At 36.0% G+C, this 20,299-nt stretch overlaps 1 protein-coding gene across 1 annotated transcript in view; it reads right to left on the bottom strand.

The window, feature by feature from the left end:
* LOC5571799 (putative carbonic anhydrase 3) overlaps positions 1–20,299 on the bottom strand; it is a 36,878-nt gene that overhangs the window by 13,613 nt on the left and 2,966 nt on the right. The window lies entirely within an intron of this gene.

A 20,299-nucleotide genomic window follows, 5' to 3' on the forward strand; every position in this document is an offset into this window, starting at 1 on the left:
ATCTCGATATCTCTCCCTATGTCGATGATTGCTTCGGCCCCTTCGTTCTGCGTATATTTTCACTCTTCATACCTCGATATCCTCCTTATCTCGATATCTATCTCGATGTGATTTTCGTTCCCGATTATCCCTCCGTATGTCGATATGCCCGTTATCAAATGTAACTAGACTGGATTTCAGGGACTCAAAACAATGAGCGAAGACAAAATTACGTCTGTTTGTTTTTGATTTTCCTGGTAACGGAGTGATTTTCAATCTAGTATTCTATAAAAAAAAATGTTCTATGTCTCGATCTCTCCCTATCTCGATGGTCCCTTCGATATCGAGATGTGAAGAGGCGACTGTAATATTTTCAATGCATTTTCTTCATTCCATTCATAAGCTAATGAATATTAAGATTTTTGCGATAATTGAGTTGTGTTCATGCGTAAAATTTGCAACTTTTAGAAACAATGATTTTCATAATTATGGATGACACGATCATAGAATCATGCCTCACATGAGCTCTGTAAACAATATAGGGTTTCAATGCTAGTAATGGACCCCTTAGTAGCTGAAACTCGTTCTCGACGCTTCTCCGCAATGATATCTCAGACGGATATACGTTTTGTGGAGTCTAACAACAAGTTCAATGTTTTTACTTCATAGTACGCCTATGAACCATACAAAATCATTCGATTTTTCCAGCAAAATATGCATTTGGTAAACTGTTGTCCGAATGCCTATTATGGACGCTCCCGGGGTCCATAATAGGAATGTTCACAAATTTGACGTTTCCTATTATGGACCCACCATTGGATTCCCATGTAATCCGGCTCGCTGACGACGTGCCCATTATGGACCCACCCGGAAATGCGTATTATGGACCCTCTCGTGTGGTTTCATTTACAAAATTGTTCCAATATCTGTTTTTATGCGCCTCAAACCAAATATTTTGCCTGAAACTGCTGACTAACAATGCAATCGAAGTTCCCCCGGTGAATTTTCATAGGAATAAGGTTGCTTTGAGTGTTAATTTTATGTTTTTAAGTAGGGGTTCCATAATACGCAAAGGGTCCATAACCGGCATCGACTCCCTATGTAAAAGAATTGCGTTTGTTTAAAATGAAATATATGTAAAAGAAATACGTTTGTTCAAAATGATATCGCCAAAAACGATTCCGTTGCTAAAACTTTCGTAAAAATGTTCAGTTAAGCATAATTCATAAATTAATATAAAGAATGCAGATTTTCCTTAGGAAATTGCCTACCTTTATTCTGTAATTCAAGGTGTTTTTAATAGGGTAACGACTGTTTATTTTGTTCTCAAACGCTAACAGTTGGCGCCAGCGGCAAAAATTACAGACAACAATCTTTCGAACATTCAGTTTCTCTTACCGGCCACCGAGCGGCGACGCTGATGTTTGTATTTCACTCACTGATCGCGCTACGCTGGATTCTCAAATTTCTCAAACTTTCAACACAAGCGCATGGAAGAATGGTAGTCGGAGAACTGTCAAAACGTATGAAAAATAATTGAAATCGTTAATTGCTTGCAATTAGGAAACTGAATCAAAAAAGTAGTGATTAGAAATCAAGTGTAAAGTGAATACATAACTTTTTGTGTTTAGTTCATCTTCCGTGGTGCTTTCTTTGCTTCAAGATTTCGTATTTACTACCATTGAAAAAGAGCCATCTATTGCCTTTTCAGTTTTGAATATCGCCCTATTGAGAAATAACTAAAAAAGTAAATGATTTGCAAGAGTTTGGCCTTCATATTCGGCTTCAGGAACCATGATTTCAGAAAGGAATGGCATTTTCAATATTACCGAACGTTGTTTTCATGAGTGATCAATGTTACCCCATATTAGCTAAAAAAAAAAATCACTTAAAACACTTTTTTAAATATGCTTCAAACTTTCAGAAAACAAAATACAGTATAAATACATGAGCAATGGGTGTCAGTACTTGTTTTAAAAATATATAACTTGCAACATATGCATTTTGAAATGAAATTTTAAACGAATATTCAGAAAAATGATCAATGTTACCCCGGATTACCATTGGCGTAGCTAGGATTTTTTTCTGGAGGGGGCCTAGGGGGGGCCTGGCAAATACTTGTTTTGCAAAAGTTATGTCTGTAGCAAAAATCAACATTTTCACATATTCTGTTGTTTTAACAGGTTTGTGTTGATATTTTTTTATTCGTTATTTTGACAGCACATCAGTGATATTTGTAAATTTCAATTTTCGCTACGGAAAAGATTCATTCTTTTTGTAATCCAGTCCAAAATTCTTCAAGAATTTTAGTAAAAAAAAACTGTCCTTCGTGATTCTTCCTCGATTTTTTCAAATATTCAACCATGTGCTCTAAAGGGATTACTCTGAAAATACCTACGGAATTTTTTTCAAAAAATATTTTCGTACTGTTCGTCCCTTTTGCAAGAACTATTTTACCAGATTTCACGTAGTTCATTCTGGGGATCTCGAGGAAAATCGTTCCCAGACTCTCTGACCTCACCAGAAAATTTCTCGAAAAATGTCTATCGAACTGCATAAAAATCTCTTGAAGAATCCTGCCAGAGAATGCTTTAGAAATTCTTTGAATTATTTCTTCTGGAAGGTCCTCTACGTACTTTTCACATATAAATTCCAATTGTTAGTTTAAAGTATCCTCCAGGTTTGTTCATTAATAATTTGACTTGCTGAAATCTAGAAGTCTCACCAAAAACATCTTCAAGATCACCAAGCAAGGGTTCATTCCACGAATTCTTTAAAGAGTTCGCCAACAGTTTTTCCGTTGCTTTTGAAGTTTTTCATAAAGTTTCTCTACAGGATTGTTAAAAAAAATCGCAGCAAAAATTATCCAGACTACCTGCTAAAAAAAATCTTCCAGATGTCACTCTAAGTACTCCTCGTAATTTTATTTTATTTATTTATTTCGTCAATCAATAGTAGACTACACATTTGCTTAATTCTATGTTGTATTATATCTTAAGGAATTAAAATATTGTCTTAGCTTTGTTCGCGACATGGTCAGATCAATTTCTGTGCAATGCTGATTATAAAGAGACATCATTCGATTCATTGGGCCGAATTTTGCATAGTTAGTTTGATGCAAACAAATTCCGATTTCTTAACTGTCTAGCGGGCGTGTAGAAATTAGAGATGGTCGGGTCTCGGGTTTTCAAACCCGAAACCCGACCCGAACCCGAACCCGACGGGTTCGGGTCGGGTTCGGGTTTGAAAATTTTCATTTTTTCGGGTTCGGGTTCGGGTCGGGTTTGAAGGTTAAAAAAATAACGGGTACGGGTCGGGTTCGGGCTTGAAAAAAGTCGGGTTTAGCCGGGTTTGGGACGGGTTTGTGGATAATTGTTCACAAAGTAACAACCGGAAAGCATCCCTATGCATCAGAAACGATGAATTTATCATCTTTTCGAACTCGGGTTCTATTCGGGTTTTTCTTAGAAAACATTCTCGGGTTTCGGGTCGGGCTCGGGTTTGAACAGCGAAAATTTTTCGGGTTCGGGTCGGGTCCGGGTTTACTTCTAAATTTTTGTCTCGGGTTCGGGTCGGGTCCGGGTTTGAAGGAATAAAATAAGTCGGGTACGGGTCGGGTTCGGGTTTGAAAAATGTGAAACCCGACCATCTCTAGTAGAAATTCAAACATGATAAAAGATTGGTGGAATCAATACGCTGCGATACAATATCATTGATAATTGAAATCATGGCTATTTCGCGACGCTCATTTAAGGTTTGAATATCGATAAGCATGCATCGAGCCTCGTATGATGGCAGTGGAAACGTTGTCCAGCCTAATTTGCGTAAGGCATATAAAAGAAATTGCTTCTGTACTGATTCGATTCTATCACCATGTATTTTTATATGCGGAGACCACACAATACTACAATATTCTAGAACTGATCTTACATAAGCAATGTACAAGGTTTTAATCGTATATGGATCCCGAAAATTGTAGCTAAAACGCTTAATAAAGCTCAACATATTGGTTGCTTTATGGATAATCGTATTATAATGATCAGTAAAGGTAAGTTTAGAATCTAATATGACACCTAAATCTCTAATCTTATCGCACTTTTGAACAATTTGATTTCCTAAAGAGACAGTAATCTGTGGTGTATTCCGTTTTCTGCTATATGTGATTAAATTACATTTTTTGACGTTTAAAAAATTTCATATGATATTTCACAAGAATTTCATGAGCAATTAAAAAGAAATCAATTGGGAAAATGTTGTTCATGATTTCTCAAAGGTGCTTTCCGCAGATCTATCTGCATTTTTAAACAGAAAATTATTTTTTTACATTTCTCTAAAATCAAGGGGCAACATCTCACATGTCTTCAAAACTCTCTCGAAAATATTTTTTTTCGAAAATACCTAACTAAGAAATGTTTCAAGAATTCTATCATTCCTATAAAGTTCTTAGAGGAGTAGTTCAACTGTTGTTTCAAAAACTCTTCCGCGAAATTACTCAAAGATTTAGAAAATTATATCATTGTTTCCCTCAGATTTTCCCGAAAAAAATACCAGATATTCATCTAAGTATTTTCTAGAGATTGTTTAAGCCGCACTAACGATTCCTTTGAGAATTTTTTGGAAAAATTTGTCATCAGATTTACTAAGATTGAACTTATCGAAAAAAAATATCCAGAAGCTCCATCAAGTATTCTTTCAGGTTCTAGAATTAACTTTATTTTTTCTCAATGGTAATCTCAGGATTCTTCCATAAATAACATTTATAAATTTATCTACTCTTATTTTTTTAGTCCAAACACTACTCCAGAAATATCTCAATATTTTCATGGATTGCTTTACAAATTCCTCTAGGAATCATCCGTATCAGATTTCTAAAAAGCACATTAAAAAGGTTCAAATGAACTTTGTTGGCAATTTCTTGAATGATTGCAACTTAAATATAATTAAAAAAAAAAACTAAATTTTTCCTTTCATTTTATTCAAGATTTAAACCGTAAAATTTCTGAAACTTGTTGACAATGTACTTCACTGAAAAGCTCAAGTGGTCTTGTAGGATTTGCTACAAAAATTCTTGTTCGTTTTTCTTCTGCTTTGATAATATAAAATAATTGGTGTTAAAACGGATCGAATTTTTAATAAAATGGTTTGTAACTTAAATCTTAGATAATGTTTTATATGAACTCCAAAGTTTCATGATGGTGAACATATTGATGTAGAATGAATCCATTTATCACTACCTTTAGAATTTCCAAACAAACTTTTTGGAAGGGTAATGTAAGATTTATTTTATTTAAATCTTACGTTGCTTTTTGGAGTATGGAAAGATTTTTGTTCGAAGTTTCTCAAAGCGTCATGTGAAAGAAGGAGAAACAACAAAACGTTGAAGCAGGTAAAAAAAAGATAGGCTGATTATTAGATTTGACAGAATCAATGATTTTTTGGAGGAAATACGAGGGAAAACTGAACTTTTGAAAGATTAACTAACATTTTTCAGGTAAATCCGGAAGCATATTCCGAAATCAATTTGCTAACAAAAAGTAGATTAGATGGAATGCATGATCACCAGGAGGAATTCGCTTTGAAAGTCCCACAATATTGTTTGACTAATTTCCAAGAGATTTGCAAAAGTTCTAAAGCTACCCCTCAAAATTCCTTGACGAATTTGATTATAGTAAAATTTTATAAAGAATATCGAAAAGTTTCATGAAAAATTTTGCTTCAAATCTGTTGGAAATTAATTAAATAATTTATGAAATAATAAGTTTTCCTGAAATAATATAGTTAAAGCAATAAATTTATGCATGCGAAAATACTTGAAAAGTTGAATCAACATCAAAGAGAGAACTTATTACTGGAATAGACGATTTTGCTACATTTTTCACACCAGGTTAAATTTCTGCCGATCGACTGAAGAAAACTTGGTCATGCCGAAATTTCTTGAAAGATAAGTCTTTTTTGATAAAAATTCCCGCTATGTATTGTTTGAGAAATTCCTTTAGTAATGTTGTCAATTGTACCAATTATTTTTACGGTCATTACACAAATTGAAGTTAATGTATGGATTTCTTTAGTGAACTCTTAAAAGGGAAATCATCATCACCAGACACCTCGAACAGGGTATTCTCGAAAAACATGAGAAATCGTAATGCTGTGAATATGCTGCATTTTGCTGAAACATCATTATTTGGATTATTCAGAAAAAAAAACTAATTTCCATCAAATTTCCAGGATATTGACTTTTTTTTGTATCACGGTATTTTTTGCAACGGAGGTGGAAAATTGCGCTTATCGCATGCAACAAGAAGCTAGTTTTAACAATAAACAATCGATCGAAAGTCGGACAGTTAAGCTTTCGGTAGTCGCACGATTCACTTAAGTCAGAACCGCCACGCTGATGCTGTGATAGTCAAGCGAGATTTTCTCTCAAATAACGTAACTTCTGAAGAGATTTTTTTGTCCTTAACAAGAGTCATGTACATTGATTCAGAAGATTTAGCTTCATGTTAAATGTTTTTTTTTTTTATTATCATCAAAATTTCTGGGGGGGGCCTGGATGATTCTGGAGGGGGCCAGGCCCCCCTGGCCACCCCTGTTCCTACGCCAATGCGGATTACGGTACTTATATCAGCTCTAGGGTGCAGAGATACTTGCACAGAAAGAAAAATCCATGTAAATTTCAACGAAAAATCATGCACATAAAGGGAATGCCAAATATGTCGCAAATTGACATGACACATCGTGTAAAATTACATCAACATCATGTAAATTTATACGAATTGTCGTGTAATCGATTAGAGTCCATGCTAGATTAACGATGTTTAGCGGAAACTTACATGATGTTATTGTAATTTTACACGATGTGACGTGTAAATTCGCGACATATCTGGCCTTCGTTTCATGTGCATGATTTTACGCTGAACTTTACATGGATTTTTCTTTCTGTGTGGACACTTCCATAATTCACTTTGGCATGGGGGGTTTTTCTCGGCCGAATTGTCTGAAACTTTGCACTTCAAGACGAAGCATATTGTGGCCCAATATAAGCTTGGTAGCTTTCAAAAAATCCCACTGCCGAAGTGAATCAGAAGTGCCAAGAATATGATCCGACTCATTACATAATTTTCATATACATATTTTTTAAGTTTGAAGCTGAGCCGTGTAGCAGACTCTGTCTCAATGGGGACGTAATGCCAAGAAGGAGAAGAATGCAGGCAGTACCCTTAATCAGGGCTGTTAAATACCATGAATATCACGTGACTTCCCAAGTAACCACTAGCCCGCTAATTCGCCTTTTTGGGCTTATAGGGCTGTTATTCGGCTAATATAGGGCTTGTCAGCTCTGTTATAGTCCTATGTTAGCACGGAGGGCGAATTAAAGTGCTATTTGGTTACTTGGGTTTGACAATTGAATATTGTTAATATCATCGTTCCCTGTAGTAAAAGTAATCGGAAAATGTTTTTCAGTGACCTTTTCTGAATTTCTATCGGTTGGCAATATTTGCTTTTTTCTTTAACCTTCGTCTAGGAGATTGCTATTATTGTTTAAAATTATATCATTAAAATGATGATGATACTCTAATGAAACCAATATTTTTCTCATCACGGATTAATCACGAAATGAGAGTAAGAGATTTACCCGAGTAACACATAAGTTATAACTGATACATATCAACAGATATATGACCAGAGCTGGTTATATAATAGTTATTCTGCCTCAATGATAACATTAGTGCTACCCTGGTATCTGCAGAATACGAATTTTATCTGTGGAATACGATGAATCGCAAAATGTAAGTTTGTTTATTATTCGGAGATAATGTCAAAACCATTTGTGTTTTTCTGAATTCAAGTCACGTAAAAAGAGAAATCTAAAATTTGAGCCAAAAATATTAAGATTCAGGGGTGCTGCAAGCGACTTGAAGGTTAATTTTCAAGTTATAAAACACGAATTCCAGTAAAGTTTTCATAACTTTGTCATTTTCTAACCAAGTTTAAAACTCTTAGCATCATTCTCTTTAAAACTAAATTTAAGAAAAGTGTTTAGAATATCAAATTTGTCTCAATTAAAAACTCAAAGTAGCATCCTCTTTTTACTAGAAAATGATCTTTATTTGGCCTAACTTCATGAATACTTATCAAATTCCAGATCTCTTTACATTATTTTGAAGCAGATTTAGTTGTTATTAAACTATGTATACAACAAATTCTATTAAAAAATTGTTTTGCTCAAAAACATGATTTTTTTTAATAAAAACAATCATTTTTTTCGGATTGTTGTCGCCGAAACATACATTTTTAATATTTAACTGAAGTTTATAAAGCAACTTGGTATAACTACAAATTTAAAGGCGCATATAATTTTTAATAATTTCAAAAATATTTTTATTATATTGTTATGTTTGTTATACTTATAATTAATTGCTTCTGAGACTGTTTTAAAGGTTTAATAAATTATAAAAAACAATTTCAGCTTAAGTACTAACGCTACACCGCCAAAAAATTGAAAAATATAGTATTTTTCGTTGAAAATTCATGTTTTTTGCCAGTTTTTGTTAAATGACAAAGTCAAAACTATTTTTTAAATTAAATTATTGTACCCACAGTTGAAAAACTACTAAATTTGCTTCAAAATCATGTAAAAAGATTGGGAATCGGTTAAGTATTCAAACAAAAATCATTTTTGTTTTAGTGATAAAAGGAAAAAGGTGGAGAAAATTACTTTAAACTAATACTAGTTTGGATTGTAGACAAATTTAATGTTCTACAAACTTTTCATAAATTTAATTTTGAAGAGAATGATGCCAAGAGCTTCAAAATTGATTAGAAAATGACAAAGTAATAAAGGCCATATTCATATCTTGAAAATTCACCTTCAAGACGCTTGCGCTACCTTTTTATGTGATTTTAATTCAGAAGAGCACACGAATTGTTGGGTTTGAGAACTTTTGAAAAATAAGCCGCACCCTACTTTTTCTAGTAGCAATGGACGTCACACTAACATTCCTTCCCTTCCACGACGTAAGGACGTGACCGGCGCGGTCATTGATATTATTAGTTTGCAGTTCTCGGAATTGTACATTCAAGATGGTATGCTACTCTCAAGCTGCATCTGTTCGTTCCCTGTACTATTTTGATTATTCCGGTCAATCACGGAGTAGCAACTACGAATTGTATGGTCATCAATGCTTATTATTATTGGATTATTATCCATATATTTTATCAAGTTCTTATTGCTTTTGATGTTAAGAAACTTTTCACAAAGTCCTTCAATCGCCAATATATTCTTAAATCAACAGTGTTATACTAATATTTACAAGTTTTCGGAATGCCCTGCTAATGCTTAAACTAAATGATCTCAAGAAAACGAGAGCTGTCGAAAAGGTAAACAAATCGGCGAACAAATTTGTGAAGCAATTTATTCAGTATAATTTCCGTAATCATTTATTTGTGCTACTGATTATTTCAAACAGAATTTAGTTGGTACAAGCGTTGTTGGTAGTGAAGATTTAACAAAAGGGTGGGAGATAGAAGCGCATTAGACATGTTTTTTTTCATGTATATAAGTTGCCGCATGCAGCGTAAAGCTTCTATTTAAAAAGGTAATTCCTCTAAAATATCAGACAAGTATGCACGGTAGTTAAATGCTCAGATAAGAGTAGAGTGCCTATAAGCAAGAGTGACGTCATGTTAAAATTTTGACAGATCTCCTGTTCAATTGGAACACGGATTTGTATGGAAATGACAGTTCTCCGCTGTTCCAATATTGACATTGACATCACTCTTATTTAAATCTACTCTGGATAAGAGAAGTAATTTGAATTCCTAATATATTGTTTGATTGGTCATAAATTAAAACCTTATACTTCGACCGCGGTGCTCCAATTACCGTTATTATCAAATAAAATATACCATTCAAACGGCAGTCAGCAGTTGATTCCTGACGTTGTTCTGCACCTCTGGGCCGATTTTTAAAAAAAATCCTTAGACAGAATTTTGAGTTACGCCCTTTTGAAGTTTATATGATAGAAATCACACGAAATATGCCACTTTAACTAGTTTTAACAAAGAGATTATAATAAAATTTTGTGGTTTTAATTTTTTATATGGTTTTAGATATTGAAAAATATTTTCATAAAAAAAATCTAGACCGACATTTGAAAAGAGCCAATGCTATGTTTAGTTATTTCTTATCAACCAATACACGAACAATTATATCCTTGACAGATATCCTTGACAGACACACCCGATAATTGTCTCTAAAGGAACTCGCTGGAGTAGTTGTTGTTGTATCGTTGTGTTACTTTTGCCGCTCCGTATTTTTACGCCCTTTAAGCCTGTTTCTGTTGAATTTAATATTGTGACTCTGTGATATTCCTGGTATTGTGCATATTCTTTCGAATTATCGTGGACAAATTGAAAATATCGAGATAACGCCGATAAAATGACCGAAAACAAATCTAAAGTTTACGCCGATCTTGTGAAATGCTCTAAGTGTGCGGTTGTTATATACACCGAGCTTGCTCTGTACGTAGTATGCAGCGGAACGTGTGGAAATTCTTTCCACATTGCGTGCGCCGGTATGAGTAGAGACCATCTGCGAGCTTTAAGGCACGGTCTAATGTGGATGTGCAATGAATGTTTACCAGCTTTCAACAACTGGAAAAACTCCCAACAGAAGACGATACCTCCTACCGACTTGGACAAACTACACTGTGAAATTGCTGAATTAAAAAGTCAAGTATCTTTGATCGTGGATACACTGCAACGAACTTCAAATGATACTTCTGTCGAGAGCCTACAGTTACGCCATTCTACTCCTATCACAACTGCTAAGATATGCGTTTCAAATGATGTCTACGAGTGCGATACGAAGAACGATAATCAATCCCGACGATCCCAACCAACTGATGACGTACAAACAAAAGTGATTGGAGCCTGCTTCTCGCTGCTGCTGACTAACATCAGCAATAACGTTCTCGAAGATGATATAGAGGCAATGGTTTGTCGATGTCTAGGTGCCCCGGTGGAAGACTGCCTGAATGTGGTGAAATTGGTTTCGAAACGAACGGATTGTCGCCTGCTGGATTACATTTCATTCAAAGTCAAACTGAAGGAAAAGTGGAAGGATTTGGCTTTGCGCAATTCAACATGGCCTGAAGGAATTGAGTTCCGTGAATTCGAACACCGTAGAAAAATAGTTTGGAAACCTTAAATATGTACCTTCGTGATATTTTTGCGGTATTATTGTTGTTGAGCTACTACTGCGCGGTTTTTTTTTTTGTTTTCTGTTGTAAATTTGATGTATGTGAGTTCTTTCTTTCGATATGTGTTAGTTCATTTTAATATTATTAAGACCCTTTTAACAGTCTGTACAACTAATAAGTTGAAGATGTGGAATAAATAAATAAATAAAAAATCATTACACTTTTGCGGTTGTTCTTATTTCATTCAATTTAGCAAGTTGCATAGAAGTAATGATTCAAATTGTATTCAAATGTAACGCAGAATTTTCCAATTTGAGACCCCCTTTCTTGCCCCACGTTACAGCTTTTGTATGGAAAATGTATGAACCGTAACACTACCGAACCTCCTCGTTACGTAATATTTGAACGATTCCAAATTTACACGTACACATGTTGTCTATACTGACATTGAAAATTTATTCTACTCTGATCAACCCTACTTGTTCTTATACATATTTTTACAAATGAAGCACTGTAAAAATTAACAACTGCGCGCAAAAGATTGGAACGGTACTCTTTCGACATTTGTACGGCTTTTTAGCGCTCCCAGCTCTTTAAAAAATTGCTATGCACAGATTCTGACTCCTAATGCGTGCTTCTCATATGATCCATAAAAATGAAGATTTGAATTATTATTTCACAGTAAGTCCAAATAAGGGTTTCAACTTATATATGATAGTTTTTATGTATTTTAAGGAACTTAAGCATTTTGTATTAAATGCTTTTCATTTGAGCTGGATCCTCGTTTTAAAAGTAATTTGAACAAGTTTGTCGAGAGCTGGGAAGAGCAGAGTCTGACAAAATAGAACAAATTTAAGTAGAGTAGAATTGAATAGAATAGAACAGATTAGAATAGAAAAGAATTATATAGAATTGAATAGAATATTGAATATAGAATTATGTAGATACAGATATGTTATGTTCGAATGTTGCGATCAACTTTGATGTTCAGCTTTATTGATGTGTATATATTTCAATTATACTTTGGCCCTTTTATAATGTCAATCTAGACAATATGTGTACGTGTAAATTTTGTGCGACTTGCTAAATTGAATGAAATAAGAACAACCGCAGAGGTGTAATGATTATGTATGCACCTAACTGTTGATTGTACATGAAACGGAATTCACCATGCAATATTCTTTCCATACACTTCAAAAGGGCGTATCTGCATATCCTGTCCAAGAATTATTCAATCATATTTGAATGCTTTGGACAATTTCCTAAAATCACTATCAGGCGTTAGATTGTTAGATATAATTGTTCGTGTATTGGTTGATAAGAAATAACTAAACATAGCATTGGCCCTTTTCAAATGTCGGTTTAGATTTTTTTTTATGAAAATATTTTTCAATATCTAAAACCAGATAAAAAATCAAAACTACATTTTTTTGTATAATCTCTTTGTTTAAACAAGTAAAAATGGCATATTTTAAGTGATTTCTATCATATAAACTTCAAAAGGGCGTAACTCAAAATTCTGTCTAAGGATTTTTTTCAAAATCGGCCCAGAGGTGCAGAACAACGTAAGGAATCAACTGCTGACTGTCGTTTGAATGGTATATTTTATTTGATAATAACGGTAATTGGAGCACCGTGTCGACAGAATGATAGTGAACAATCACACCGTTGTCAACCACTTAGTTCGAAATATTTCATCGTACTTATTTAGGCGTAAATCTTATGCATTAACATTAGATAAGTCAACAGTTATTGTTGCATTGGACTAAAATAAATCATAGTTCACAGTTTTTTTTTTGATCCTGTGTAAGTTTGAATTGCAATGAATGCGATGGACAGTATACTCCAAGGAGTTCGTGAGTTTAAGAAGACTTATTCTTCGACGGTTAGTACACGAAGTTTAATCGATTTTGCGATCATTTCATGAGGCAACATGACGAAGGATGAGTTCTTTCTAATGAATTGGAAACAGTAGTTGAAAATAGAAACCCAGCCAAGTAATAAGCTAAAGAGAAAATCGATGAAGAGGTTTTAGTGTAATTTGTCGATATTGTAAAGCAATCGTAACGAATTTTCAGGTTGCATTTTCAAACTTTTCTTCGTTGGGAGTTGCATTTCATAGTAATAATTTGTTCACAAGAGCTACTGCGTTATTTTTGCAAAACACAACCGTGAAATGACCGTGAACTTGATTTATGTTTCAGATTCAGTTCGCCTACCTCTTTAGAGGAATATCCATGCGACAATCGACAATCGGTCCTGACAATCTTTCGGTGTACCTCGCTGCGAAAACATTCATCACATTTTGTAGATGCGATGATAATGTTGACATTATCAGCGCTTAGTTGGCTTTGCTTTCTGTGTGGGGGCTCTGTGCGAAAGCACAACCATCACATGACATACTACGCGTCTCCATCGTTTTGTCATATGCAACGAACCCATTGTGCTGTTGATTGAGGGCTGTTTACTATGACGACGATTGAACGGAACATTCCTGGTGCATATCGTGTCATGAAGCGGGAAGCTTCGATTCGAGCGCCCATAATCGGATTCCCAATCGTCAGATGATAAGGACAATTGAACCACGCGACAACCTTTTTTCGCGTCATTCAATATGCACATCATCGCTATCTAATCGAAGTCATTTGCACATCATTCTTCTGACAGGATCTTTTTTCCGATGGGGCAAAATTCCAACCGCACGCTAAAATTGATTCGAACATTGCAATGGAAGAAAATTCACATTTGTATTGGCTTTTAGTTATGAATGAGAATGAGAAGGCTTCAATTCTTATTTCTTCTTCTTATTGGCATTAACGTCCTCACTGAGACAAAGCCTGCTTCTCAGCTTAGTGTTATTATGAGCACTTCCACAGTTATTAACTGAGAGCTTCCTTTGCCAAAGTTGCCATTTTCGCATTCGTATACCGTGTGGCAGGTACAATTATACTCTAAGGATGTCAAGGAAATTTCCATTACGAAAAGATCCTGGACCGACAGGGAATCGAACCTAGACACCTTCAGCATGGCTTTGCTTTGTAGTCGTGGACTCTAACCACTCGGCTAAGGAAGGCCCTCATTTAAATTTAATTTTAAAGCCATGTAGCATGATTTGAGAGCTCTCTAGAATGGCCATCCGGGAATCGATTTTAGCGTATGTAAAAGGCAAAAGGTAAAGAACTAAACCAACAGTTCACTGTAAAATCAAGGTCAAAGGCAATCATAAATCAGAAAATGACAGTTAACAAGCGATAATAGATCCCACAATCGGTGCCAGTTCTCGCTGATAAAATTGAGCGTAAATCGCATAAATCACACCAACAATTGGCTCTCCAAGCCAACTGCAGCGTGTTTTCAGCGCGTTATCGATTCAGTAGCCTGAAATTGCAGTAAATGTCGGTTCCAGTGAGAATGTTTAACTGGATTGAAATTGGTAGGCCTATAAACTGTGACCATTCAAGTTCAAGAACAAAGCTCAGAAGCAGACTCTGTTCCAGTTGAAGCTAAGTATGCTGTTCTGCTGAAGAAAAGTAAAAATTTCTTCGCAAGAAATGGCCAGGGAATTTTTTCAGCGAATTTGAAATGACATTCAACGCACGAGATAGACGTTTACTTTTCTGTTGAAGTTCATGCTTTCCATGAGATATAAAAAAAAAAACAATCACTTCTACTTAGTACTAAATTCGATTCCTTGGTACTACAGTACACTTTTCTCAGCATTCTAGACAAAGTACAAACAAAAACTTCCATGTTTCTTGCAGTTGCCCAAAATGTTATGGCAAATAAGGTAATGAAGCAAAATCTAGAATGTCATGGAAAGTGTACTGCGATCTGTCAGACTTGGGTACTTTTTGTAGTACCAAGGGACCAAAAGTGGTACCTTTTCTGAACCCGACTACTACTGTTTTTATTTCGACTTTGTTCTAGATCTTGATCACCCCATGCGCTATAAAATTTTGAACAACTTCAAGAGACATGAACGTCTTTATTTGGTCTTTGCTCGAAGAAAAACGAGCTTTGTACGAACTAAACGCATAGATTGAACAATACGTTTTTTTTTTTTGGGAAGTCCGCAGCTTTTGGGTGATTCAGTATTTGCCACAGCTCCGCTCAGAAACGCATTGTTGGCCATCATTCTTCATCTTTGTGTCCTTGTCCGTCAAGCGCGGCATCAGCTATCAGTTATCGAGGAATTTCAACAATAAGCTCATTGGCTATTGTTACAGAGAAAGCTTTGATTTGGCGCAATCGAACGCTTCTTGTCACGGGACCTGTATTTGGCAATGATCGGCGGATGATGAATGGGTGGAATTGTTTTGACGAGTGGGATTTGTTCCTGTTGTGTACCTACGTAATGCATCATTTGGTTGCGGTACAAACAAATTATCACCGGATAGTCCAGATTGAACCGGATCGTTTGATAGGAGCTTCAATAGACGGTTTGTCTGCTTGGTATTATACAGAAAGCGTTCATTGTAGAAGTGTCACTTGTTTAATTGTATTAATTGTGTATTAAAATATATTCTATTTTATTCAAGACTAAATAAAGACGTAGTAGTCGGGCACAGAATCGGTACCACTTCTGGTACTACATTTATTGCCTTGATACTACCGGATCGCAGCAAGCCGTGACCCCGGACTGACGTTTTTAAAATTTTGCTGCATTTTTTTCTCGCGCTCGTCAAGTTTCGATTCGGCTTGTAAATTTAAGTTTGGCTGATGGGATTATAAGAGCAATGTGTTTATGGTGAAAAATGTAGTTGAAATCATATAACTAGTATAAAGAAGGACGAGTAGTTCGGTTTCCGAAGGAGCAATGTGTTGTGGTGTGCCGTTGTGACGTTCGGTTTCCTGCCAGTAAAATTATGCTCCCTGCTCCTAAAAGTTTAGTGTACGTGATAATACAAAGCACCGTTGGAAATATATTGGTCATCTTTAGCAGCTATTCCGAATTGGAAGATCCGGTGAGTTTGTTCCAAACTATTATCTGAATATTGTTAGCAATAGTTCAATCCTAATAACTGCCGCGGAAACGATTCTGTTTTTTTTGTGACTTCGTCGAATCGGGATTACGGATAATCATGTGGTTCGCGTGTGGAAGGAAATACGTTTTGAATTTGCCACTATTTCCACAATTTCTCCGTTTTTTGAGATTTTATAGTTAAAACACAAAGATGCGCGTTCGTTGTTTTTTTTTTCAATGTGTTGAATACGATTTTTTTGTTTCTAATGTTCAATTTTCAAATACCTAGTTCAAAAAATACTGCAGGTATTACGCGCTGCGGTTTTGTTTCTGTTTTTTTCTTCTTTTTTTTCTACCGATAACCCTTGAGGGGTCGGTTCTGCTTTTAATTCATTTATAAGCAGATACACACACTTGATTCGTGGTAAACATAACCATTTGAAACGGAAAGTACTATGCGGATTCTAATTAACCATACACTTTAAATGAGACAAATATCTTCTCTTTGAGTGCCGGCATTCAAAAGATTTAATTAAAAACACTTAAACAAAAAATGCCCTGTGTCCATCGCAAGCTTTCAAAGCGAATCCTGACTTTTTACCTCTCCCAACCCCCACCTCCGTAGCACTTATGAGGGTGTCGCTGAGTCGGTGGCCTCTCATTAAGTAAGTGCTACATCAACACTTCCTTCCTCTATCCCAAGTTACGGTAAAGATGGGCGTGGCCAGGAATAGCAATATTTATGGTTTTGGTCTTTTTGTTTAAGATTGGATCAAGGAATATTCCCCTTCCTTGTTCTTGAAGGCAGTCTGAATGAGATTATCAAAAATAAAAATAAATGTTGCTAGTATCCAATCTACGAAGTATACCGTAACTACGCTAACGCTAACGCTAACGCTAACGCTAACGCTAACATTTATTGCCTTGATACTACCAGGTCCGTCCCACTCGGGCTCAGATTGGGTACCACTTCTAGTACTGCATTTGGTCCCTCAGTAGTGCAAAAGGTACCCAAGTTTGACAGATCGCAGTACATTTTTCACGGAATTCTAGATTACCTTATGAGCCATAAAATTTTGGGCAACTGCAAGGGACATGGAGGTCTTTAATGTGTCTTTGATACTACTGAGTTAGTAAGGGGCCTTCCTGAAGGTGTCTATGTTCGAATCCCGGTCGGTTCAGGATCTTTCCGTAATGGAAATTTCCTTGACCTCTCTGGGCATAAAGTATCATCGTTCCTGTCACACAATATACGAATGCGAAAAAGGCAACTAAGGCAAAGAAAGCTCTCAGTTAATAACTGTGGAAGTGCTTTTAGAACACTACGCTGAGTAGCCGGCTTTGTCCCAGTGGGGGCGTGAATGCCAAGAAGAAGAACTACTGAGTTAGTAGTGTTTGATTCTTCGACCTCGAAGCTTGCTCCTGCGGGGGCGAGCGATGGGGGCAGGATCAAACATGTCACGCGTTGGTCGCGTAATGAACTGAAAAAGCGCCGCGAATAGTTAGTAGTGTTTGATCTATTGATCGTGTCGCTTGCTCTTGCGTGGGCGGGTGGTGAACACTTCTTAGGCGTACAATGCGATTATCGAATTATATCGCGAATCCGGTTAGGCGTGATTATATAGTGGATCGCATCACTAAACATTGGTGACTTCTAGATTTCTACCTTATCGCACTAACCCAATATCCTTTCTATGACAACTGTGGAGATGCAGAGGTATACTCGGTCTCTAGTAACAACGGTTGTCTAACTAACATTCCTTCCCTTCCCGGATGACCGTAAGGACGTGGCCGGCGCCGTTATTGACTTTTAAAATTTAAGCTCTCGATTTGTGCACATTGAGAATGGTAATCCCTATTCATTAAATCTCTGTGCAACTTCGATTGTTCTGGTCAGTCACGGAGTAGCAACTACGAATTGTACGGTTATCTATGCTCATGCTCATACATTTATTGCCTCGATACTACTCTCGGTACCCAAGTCAGACAGATTGCAGTACACTTCTCTTATGATCTAATCTACCGGTGTACTACATGTACTCGGTCTGAGAATTGTGACACTTGAGTGGGACATGCTCCCGTATGATCCCCGCATGATCTGGATCCGCTCTAGGGTTAAAATTCTTCGACCAAGTTACTTTTGTACACCAGTGGATAAAAACATAATTCTACATTTGGCTTCATTACTTATCTCATGTGACATACAATTTTTGGTAACTGTACGGGATGTTAATGTCGTTCTTTCAAATTGTCAACATTATAGAGAACACATCACAAAAACCGTGAAAAATGATGAATTTCATCCGAAATCACGGGCTTCTATAGAGTTGGACACAACACATGGTATGATAATGAAATGACAAGATTAGTTTAAGGTGAGAATGGTCAACGTGAAATACGTACGATGCTACAGTATGTACCGTGCAAAATAGATAGGATAGGTAATGGCCAAGAAAGCTTCAGCTGTCAAAATTATTTGAGCTGTTTTCATTTGGCAAATAGAGCGTATTTCCGTAACGTTGCATAACGCCTGCCGTGCAAATCAAATGGAGCTTTCATTTTTCCGTACGTTCCACTAATGTCCAGTTTGTTCATACTGGATCAGCTGTCAAAATTAAAGTGAAGCGAACTTAATTTTGGATTTCGGCTTGCAGTCACAATCAAAAGGGTTGATAATTTTAATTCATCGCCGACGTTTCGATCCTATGGTTTGGATCTTCTTCAGGGCTCGAAGTTAACCAACTTGTTAAGTACCGTAGCTTTACACGGAAATATGTCGGGTTAGTTTCCTCATTTTCAAATGCGGTACCCTCACTGGTCATAACGGGTAATTGCCAGGTTTGTACACACGTCTCGCGCACGGATGTTTCACAGCCGGAGAAGGGAATATTAGTGAAGCGTTTGGTAGCAACAAGTAGGTTAAAAAAGAGAATCAGCTCTAAGAGTGCAAGCAAACGAGATCAAGGAATGCAAAGAAAGTTTGATAAACATTGAGAGAAAGACACAGAAATTTAAAGAGAATTAAATTGATGAATTCAACCCGAGCAACACAATATTTTACAAAAATTCATAGTAACTGGAGAATGTCTAGATCTGTAGGTGGATTCCGGCGAACATTTTTTTCGAAGAGAAAAAATATTCTTCCATTACTCACCAGCAAGAAAATTTTCTTTTCTTCGAAGAAAATACGCGCCGGAATTCGCCTATTAGTTATACAAAAATATGATTTACGCAAAGTCTTCTGTCAAAGGCTGTGTAGACTGAACGATAACTAACATTAGGCAACGGACTACATGAACAACTTAGTAACCCAGCATGGAAATTTTCATATGACGAAGAGATTGAATTAAAAATTGACGATTAAGTCAAGAAGAGGGATTAAGTTTTATATTAATTAACTCATTACGCGTGGTAAAGATGTATAAATTATGGGTGAAATTATGAGAAATATCCACATGCTCGAACGCAGGACTCTTGTATGCTAGACGAGTGCTTTACCAACTACCGAGCTACCGAGCCACTTGGTGACCCAATAACTCAGAAGGTTATAAGTTTCGAATTCAAATCCCCACATATCGCGCAGGGCTCTCAGATGAATAAGAAATAATGAATATATTTGTATTGTTATCTACCTAAAAAAAAGTTGATAAGCTCATAACTCATGATTTTATTTGCAAATAACAGTCTTCTTTTCTACGAAACAAAAAAGACTCCTTAAAACAAGGTTTAATACTGGTAATTAGCGACTTTTCTGAAAATTATAATACTGCTCAAGGATATCACTGGAATAATTCCCAAGCAACGATACACCAATTCTAGATTTACCGTAAAAAAGATAATAAATTGGAAAATGTTAGTTTTATTATAATATCAGACCCATGACACAGTAGCAGTTCAGCTATTTATTTCAAAATTGATAAATTTTGTTAGACAAATCAAAAGTTATTTTCAAGGCAGATGGAGCTGCAGCTCATTATAAAAATAAAAAAAATGTCAGCTTATGTAATTTCAAGAAAATACATGGATTGGAAGCAGAGTGGCACTTTTTTGCCACATCCCACGGCAAAGGCCCCTGTCACGCTATTGGTGGCACTCTCAAGCGAATGGTAAAAAGAGCAAGTCTTGCAAAATACTATGGAAACACAATCGCAACTCC

Source organism: Aedes aegypti, chromosome 1 (genome assembly GCF_002204515.2).
Source record: "Aedes aegypti strain LVP_AGWG chromosome 1, AaegL5.0 Primary Assembly, whole genome shotgun sequence".
Lineage (NCBI taxonomy): Eukaryota > Metazoa > Arthropoda > Insecta > Diptera > Culicidae > Aedes > Aedes aegypti.